The sequence below is a fragment of the Castanea sativa genome, chromosome 11 (genome assembly GCF_040712315.1).
Source record: "Castanea sativa cultivar Marrone di Chiusa Pesio chromosome 11, ASM4071231v1".
Taxonomy (NCBI): domain Eukaryota; kingdom Viridiplantae; phylum Streptophyta; class Magnoliopsida; order Fagales; family Fagaceae; genus Castanea; species Castanea sativa.
The window spans coordinates 51,208,144-51,216,600 of NC_134023.1; the positions used below are offsets into that span (position 1 = coordinate 51,208,144).

The 8,457-nt window shown below is 33.6% G+C and overlaps 1 pseudogene; it reads left to right on the forward strand.

Annotated features, from left to right (window-relative positions):
* Positions 1–2,943, forward strand: part of LOC142617445 (cytochrome P450 81E8-like) — a 4,146-nt pseudogene extending 1,203 nt beyond the window's left edge.
* The last annotated feature ends 5,514 nt before the right edge of the window (positions 2,944–8,457 follow it).

Genomic DNA, 8,457 nt, shown 5'->3' on the forward strand with positions numbered 1-8,457 from the left:
GTCTTTTAATAGTGTTGCTCTCTTCTATTTCCTTCCTTTTTTTGGATCACATGTTTAGTTGGATTATCTGCAGCCACGCTATCTTCCAAAGAAAAGTTTGAATGTCTTTCTTGAATTCTGATTTTTCACGATTTCCTCCCTCCTTTGCATTCAATTAATTGGGCCAACATAGTGTTCTGTTCTGTTCTATTCCCAAGAAGGTGTGCGTTTCAAAGAAGGTGTGCGTTTATAGAATACATTAACCCATGTATAATCTTCCAACAGATTTGTCACAGAGCATCGTATCAACAAGCAACAAATCAAACATGGAAGACATGTTGCTATACTCATCCCTCTCTCTTCTTCTCCTCCTCCTTGCAGTAGCTTTCAAGTTCTTGCTTCAAACAAGCACAAAACACAAAAACCTCCCACCAAGCCCACCTTCTCTACCAATTCTAGGCCATCTCCATCTCATTAAGAAACCCCTCCATCGTACTTTCCACCACTTTTCACAAAAATATGGTAACATCTTCTCTCTGCAATTTGGGTCTCAACTCGTGGTCATTATATCATCCTCATCTGCAGCTGAAGAATGCTTTACCAAAAACGACATTGTCTTAGCCAACCGTCCTCGCTTATTGATGAGCAAGCACTTAGGCTACAACCACACCACCATGACAGCAGCTTCTTATGGAGACCATTGGTGCAACCTTCGCCGCATCAGTGCCTTAGAAATCTTCTCAACAAATCGTCTCAACGTGTTTCTAGGCATCCGAAGAGATGAAGTGAAGCACTTGCTACGCAAACTGTCACGCAACTCGTGCCAAGGTTTTGCTAAGGTAGAGTTGAAATCTATGTTCTTGGAGCTGACATTTAACATCATAATGAGAATGGTGGCAGGGAAGAGATACTATGGGGAGGACATGAAAGACGAGGAAGAAGCAAGGCAATTCAAGGGGATAATGAAAGAGATAGTAGGGGCAGGAGGAGCCTCAAATGCACAAGAGCTTGTGCCCTTGTTGGGGTGGATTGATCGTGGGCGTTTGGAGGAAAGATTGAAGAAACTGGCCAACAAAACAGATGCTTTCTTGCAAGGTCTTATTGATGAGAAGAGGAGGAAGGAAGAGAAGGGGAACACTATGATTGATCATCTGCTTTCTTTGCAAAAATCACAGCCCGAATACTACACGGATCAAATTATCAAAGGGCTTATACTGGTATGTGTAGGTCATTTCTTCTTTGTTTTGAACTTTTTTTTTTAAGTGAATTTTAACTTATGATCTCCGCTCTTGATAATAACTCTTTATATTCAGATTAAGACACCAATCGGTTTTTGGTGTGTAGGTGGAGATTGAACCCCAAATTTTTTATTTAACTATAAATTTTTTTACCAATTGAGCTAATTAAAACCCATTATTTGAACTAGATGCTAAGTAAAAAGATGAAAACATCAATGCTCAAGATTTCTTAAAGATGATGAAAATAAATTGGATTGATCAATTATAAGGGAAATCCTATAATCGAATAATCAAAGCTGACCCTGTTGTTTATTTAACAAGTTAAAATAAAACATGTAGAACACGAATTTGAAGTCAACCACAAGTCAACCTCGTAGTCTTGATTTCTAAACAAGAAGTTGTTTATGTAATAAAATTCTTCTCACTATCTCTATATATTTTTTAAGAAAACAAAATTCTCTTGCAAGGTAGAGACTTGAGACTCTAATTTCATATATAACAGTATAGAGAATTATAATTTGTTTAAAATTTCAAATTTTGTGGTACTCATTAACCTTTAATCATATCATATTAATTATTTTTTTTATCGTTCTTTTTCCCAAATATAAATTTGATTTTTACCATCTAGTGGTAAGCTAAAGTTGAGGTGAGTCTTTTGACTAGTGCTCTCTTCCATAGTCACCACCAGACCAAACACCAGGCTAATACATGTCTTACCCTAGGTTTGCTATCTAGCATGAATATCTATTGCATTGGAGCCCACTTGGTTGTGTCGATAGTGACGTAGAAATTTGGAATGAACCCAAGCAATATCTCAACCTTTTGACTCAGTGATATTTTATTAGGATATTTTGTCAGAATACCAATAATCAATTCGCAAAAATAAATATTAGCTACCAATCCATTTTTACTTAAAAATTCTTGGCGTGATTTTAAGAATCGCTAAAATAAATATAAGCTATCAATCCATTTTTTACTTTTAAATTCTTGTCGTGATTTTAAGAACTTATTGAATGTATAATAAGCAGGTCTTGTTAATTGCGGGGACTGACACATCAGCGGTGACATTAGAGTGGGCAATGTCCAATTTGCTCAATCATTCTCAGGTGTTGAAGAAGGCTAGAGTTGAGTTGGATAATCAAATTGGACGAGAAATTACTCAATGAACTGGATGTCTCTAAATTGCACTATCTACAGAATATAATCTCGGAGACTCTTAGATTGCATCCTGCAGTCCCATTGCTTTTACCCCACATGTCCTTTGAAGATTGTACAATTGGAGGATATAATGTTCCACGTGAGACAATGATATTGGTTAATGTATGGGCCATACATAGGGACTCCAATATATGGCATGATGCAACTAGTTTTAAGCCTGAGAGGTTTGAAAATGGAGAGAGTGATGTGAACAAGTTAATGCCATTTGGATTGGGAAGGAGGGCTTGTCCCGGGGCAAGCCTTGCCCAACGTACAATGGGCTTGACATTGGGGTCATTAATTTAGTGCTTTGAGTGGGAAAGGATTAGTGAGGAAGAAGTTGACATGGTTGAAGGTAATGGGCTCACCCTGCCCAAGGCTGTGGCATTGGAGGCCATGTGCAAAGCACGCCCAATTATAACCAAGGTTCTTTCTATGACTAAGGATGAGTTTTGAGCAATGTTCTTGAGTTTTGCAAGAATAGCTTAGCTATATTTCGGAGATTAATTTAATATGAGTTACTTAGTAAATGCTATTGTAATAAGTACATTGCTAGTATTTATTTTGTATTATTGTATTTGTAAATTTTTAACTTTTTTTTTAAAAAATTTTTAGCTTATCCTATATAATAATTTATATTAACTTTATAGGTATAAGGAATGAGAAAGGTTTTGGAAGATTAGCGTATTCGATCCTATTATGAAAATGTGATTGATCGACTATGGCCCTATTAATAAATGATAGAAAGGGTTTATAAGCTCTAGCCATGTAAGCCCACACCTATGTAGAATATATCATTCAAAATCTACTACTTGAACCCAATTTTGACCTATTGGTCCTAGTAATGGCCGTGATAATAATGATTTGAATCTATGGTGTTCATTCGATAAAATTCATACCCATTTTTGACCTATTGGTCCTAGTAATGTCCACAATAATAATGATTTAAATCTATGGTGTCCATTTCATAAAATTCATTACTTAATAGAAGTTTATATTAATGTTAATTTGAATTTTTACGTTTGGTTCAAATAAAAACTAAAATGAAGATGATTTTAACTGTTGTTGTCTTATTTATCGATTCCACATTTTTTATAGTTATTTTCCTAATTAGTTAGTGGACATTTAACAATATGTAGGTAATGATATTTAATATAGTATTATTATATATCCACCCTGGCCGACTAATAAAGGAAATTTGGAAAAACCTTTTTGCATTTGAACAGGATATATAATTAGATTGCCACAAAATGATTCTAGGCAATCACATTCCTCAAGATTAAAATTTGTATTTTCTTCTCACCATTCTTCTAATTGGTATTGGCAACACTATAAGGTTTTTTGCATGCCAGTCAACCATGGCTAACATGCTTTCATGTCCAATGCACTGTGTAGGTTGCCCAGTTGCAAAGCTCATAGCCTTTAAGCTTTGTTGGACATAACCATTAGCTTCAATGCTGATCCTTTCTTCATTCTTACGATGTTTGACCCTCTCATACACAATCACTTCAACCTTGTCTTTGCATTTCTCAGTCCTACCTTGCTCCATGAATTTTTTTATAAGTGAAAATAAGTATAGGAAACAGACCAAAATTCGTATATGTAAAGAAAATAGGTAGAAATACACAGCTAGGAGAAGAGTTCATGAACATTGCAAAACACATAGGTAGGGTGCCGGTGCCAATGGTTGGTAAAAAAACAATTTGTCTTGTGACCAAATGGAAAAACACAAAAATTATTTAAAAAAAAAACATGAGTTACCTTAGTTGGTCGGCTACTTTCTAGAAACATAACACCATACATATATAGAGTATATATAGTATAGACAGTGGTTTTCTAATTCAAAGCGTATATCAAATAATTTTGGTATGCTAACAAATCCCTCACCTAAACACTTTTTATTTTATTTTTTATTTTTTTTAATGTAATATTGAGAAACTTCCAACTGCTAAAAATGGGGGAAATAAATAAAAAAGAAGAATGACATATTATATATATATATTTTTGGTTATTGTAGTTCATAATTAAGAATAATACCATTCCCACGGGTGTGTACAACTTTGTAAACAAGATTCTTTTAACATCTTTTGCTAATTAAACACAGATACGAGTAGAGTGCTTTTGCTGAAAATATATAAAAGTTTAAAATTTAGTCGTATATAATAAGAAAATAATTATATATATATATATATATATATATATTTTAAGTGAAGCTCGTTACACACTTTTCAAATTATAGAATTTATCCCACTCAATTTCTACGCATTCTATTAAAATATTCATTATCTTTTTTTTTTTTTTTTCCCCTCAAAAGCAAAAAAACCCACACTCATTCCACAGCTAGATCGCCCGTACTCCCCCAGGCTTGCCACACAACATAGTTATCCGGTTTTGCAAGCTCAAGAGTAGTCAAAACATAAAAAAAAAGGGTACCTTCGGCTTCCAAGTTCCATGGGCAAAGTATGGGTAATGAGTATAATATTTCTTGCCAAACAACCAAAATGACTCCCTTTGAGAAACTTTATAGTCATCCACACTAGCAATATGAAAATTTTAGTTTAAAATAAATTTTTTTAACAAAAATTCGATACTTACAATGGAGGAAGGATGATGTTCTAATATAAAAAGCAAACAAAAACCTATCCTTTAAACTGTGGAAACTTATTACCACAAAAAGGAATCATAAACATACACATGTTTTTGAGATCAAACTAAAGAATTAGAAAATAGAGAACTAGAAAAACCTATATGAAAAAAAGCATGTACCAAGATCAAGGTTTGTAGTTGTAGATTTAGATTCTGATAGTTGTAAAACACCACCTTTGGAAGGTTTAGATTTTGATGGTTGTAGAACTGATGTCATGGAAGCTACAAGAAAACAAACATGTTGTTTTTTGAATGGAAAAAGAAACTAAACACCTTAACTTTTGACTGAAAACTTCAAATCCACGAAAAGTCCCTTGAGTCCATAAGATGATAGGGTTCTGGAATCCATTAAAGAGAAATAGACAAAGTCTATATATATTTTTTAAAAATTTGAAAACTCCACTACCCTAGAGGCCATAATATGTTTAAATAGCAAAAAAGAAAACTTAGGGTAGCTAAGAAAACGCCCAAAAACCCTAATTCATGCTAATCACGTAATTAGGTAGCATAATTGTAATTTTTGCCAAAAATATTAAAATTGAAATAATTGAGGAAATTGAAAATATAGTCTCTAAGAGACATCCCAAAATAGACAAAACTTTATTCTAAATTTTAAACTAAAAGTTATTAAGAAAAAACAAATATTACTATAAATAGTAAAACACTGTTTCAGGGCCTTAGTGAGGAAATTTGCCTAAATTTGGGCGACCCTTGATTTTGAGTTCGGATCAAAATGCTGTTTTCCTTTAACCTGCCAAATTTCATGCAATTATGACATTGTCACCCCAATGGCCTCTACTAGCACCCCTCTTGATCTTGTGTTGTGACTCTCGGCACCTTTGCTGCTCCAGGAAGGCCTGTAGTGTCTGCTTTACATCAAGAACACCTTCAATTATCTACTCTCTATATACCAAATTATATGTGACATCAAGTGAGGAATATCGTAAAATATCATTGCACCTAAAAGAAAAATTAGATAAAAGCAACTACTAATTCTCTTACTAGCATGCTAGGTTGTGTTCCTAGGAAACCTGCAAATTCAAAAGAAAACAAAAAAAATGAAAACATGAAGAACCATCAAACAAATGATTTTTTATTCTTTAGATTAGATCATAAGAAGTTTAATGGCTAGAATAGGTGGTGAGTTCTTAAGACATGCATCAGAGTCCATTAAGGCATTAATAGCATCAGTGCACACACAAGTATCATGGAAGAGTCAGTTTAAGCAATTTTCTTCTTCTTTTTGGATATAGTAGATACATTGGACAAATTTGTAGATCTGAATGGGAAAAAAAAGATGCCGTACGTAGGTTCTTAAGGGAAGGGAAGCATTTTAGGGTTTTTATGTTTTAGTAGTAGCATATAATAGTGTAGCGTGTCTTTTTCTATTTTTTAAAAAAGTAGTAGTGTTTTTTTTAATGATTATCACTACAAAAAAATGGGGCTATCCCCGCGTTTTTAAACCGCTGGGATAGTACCAAAAAGTGTAGGTATAGCCTACAATGTCCTATCCCGGTGCTTTTTTTTTCTTGGTGCTTTGTAGTGCTGCGCAACAAGTATGGCAATAGGTCTGCCTGACCTACACTAGCGATTTTAAAACCGCTGGTATAAGTCTCGACAGTTTTGAGACCCTAGTCCAGCGTCTTTTTTTAAGTGTTGGGACATTCTTCATCAGCAATTTTAAGACCTATACTGACACTTTTTCAAAATAAAAACTGCCCCTATAGGGTATTTAGGAAAATAGAAATACATCCTATACCAGTGGTTTCGCTATAATACGTACTGCCTATGTCTGTGCTTTTAAAACTGTCGATATAGGTCATTTAAGGTACAGAAATATGCCCTATACCAATGTTTTTAAAACGTCATAATAGGCCCTGCTTATACCAGCGATTTCAAAAATGCCACTACAAGGTATTTAGGGAAATAGAAATACATCCTATATCAGCAGTTTTAAACCACTGTAATAGGTCTTGTTTATGCCTGCACTTTCAAAACTACCGGTAAGGGCATTTAAGGATATAGAAATAAGCCCTATACCAGTGTTTTTAAAACGCCGTAACAAGCCCTACCTGTACTAGTAGTTTCAAAACGACTACTATAAGTTAATCAACGAAATAGAACAATACCCAATTCTGGGGGTTTAAAAACCACTGCTATAGGTATTTTTTTTTCCAAGCACTTGTAATAAACCTATAATACATATTTTGCAAGCACCTATAATGTAATCAAATACAATACCAAATACCAAATACAATACACTTTAAACCAACGAACCAAATATATTTAATTGCACCATATCAATAAATATATACCAAATAATACATTCCAAATGTTTAGAATGTTATGCACAAAATAATACATTCCAAATGTTTAGAATGTTATGAACAAAATAATACATTCCAACTATGTAGAATGTTATATACAAAAAAATACATTCCAATTGTTTAGAATGTTATAATAAAGTTTCCAACTATGACACACACACACACACATATATATATATGTGTGTGTGTGTCATAGTTGGAAACTTTATTATAAATATCAAAATGTCAAACTAGCTACTCCAAAATAAGGCCCACAATCTATGTCATCATCACCTAATGCTTGTCATCAGATGATAAGATGATAAGTGTTGATCATAGGGAGAATGGACATCTGTTGTCAAATTACCATCGTACAAATTAATAAATGCACAATGAATTAGATTATTTAACAACAACGTTAGTAGCTGAATAACACAATATCACTAGTCTATTACCAATTGAACACATTACATAATTACATGGATAACGTGACAAATTTAGTTAAACACATCAAATTTGCCAGGAATCAAACTCACATCAAACTTTGCATGAGTAAATTCACTTAAAGGGGGACTTTGATTGTGCAAGCACACCCAATTCCTTTGTTTTTTTCTTAGATTTGACTTCTCCATCTCCTATTTCTTAGTGCAAAACAGTGAAAAAATGCTATCCAAATATCATATTTTTGTAACCATTTGTGGACCTAAAGCATGATTTATATGCAAGCATATATGCATGGTTCTTCATGATGTGAAAACACACAAAAAAAAACTTATCTAAAATCCATGTCCTTGGCCCATCATCCACTAAGAAGTGACTACTACTAAATTATGAAATTGATTGGTTCATACCTACTTCAAATGTCATCATATGAACATTTTCAAACATTATGTAGAGATGGGGGACTTGTCACTTGAGTGATTGTCATTTTGATCATTGGATGGCCCATATCTCTAAGTCCAGCTGTGAGTAGCTAATCGTCAAGGCAATTGCCATGACTATTGATGTATGAGTAAGAAAATTAAAATTTTCAAACTCTATAGTATGGGAATTGCTATATAGGTTTGCTAATTTGAGATCATTAAAATTGG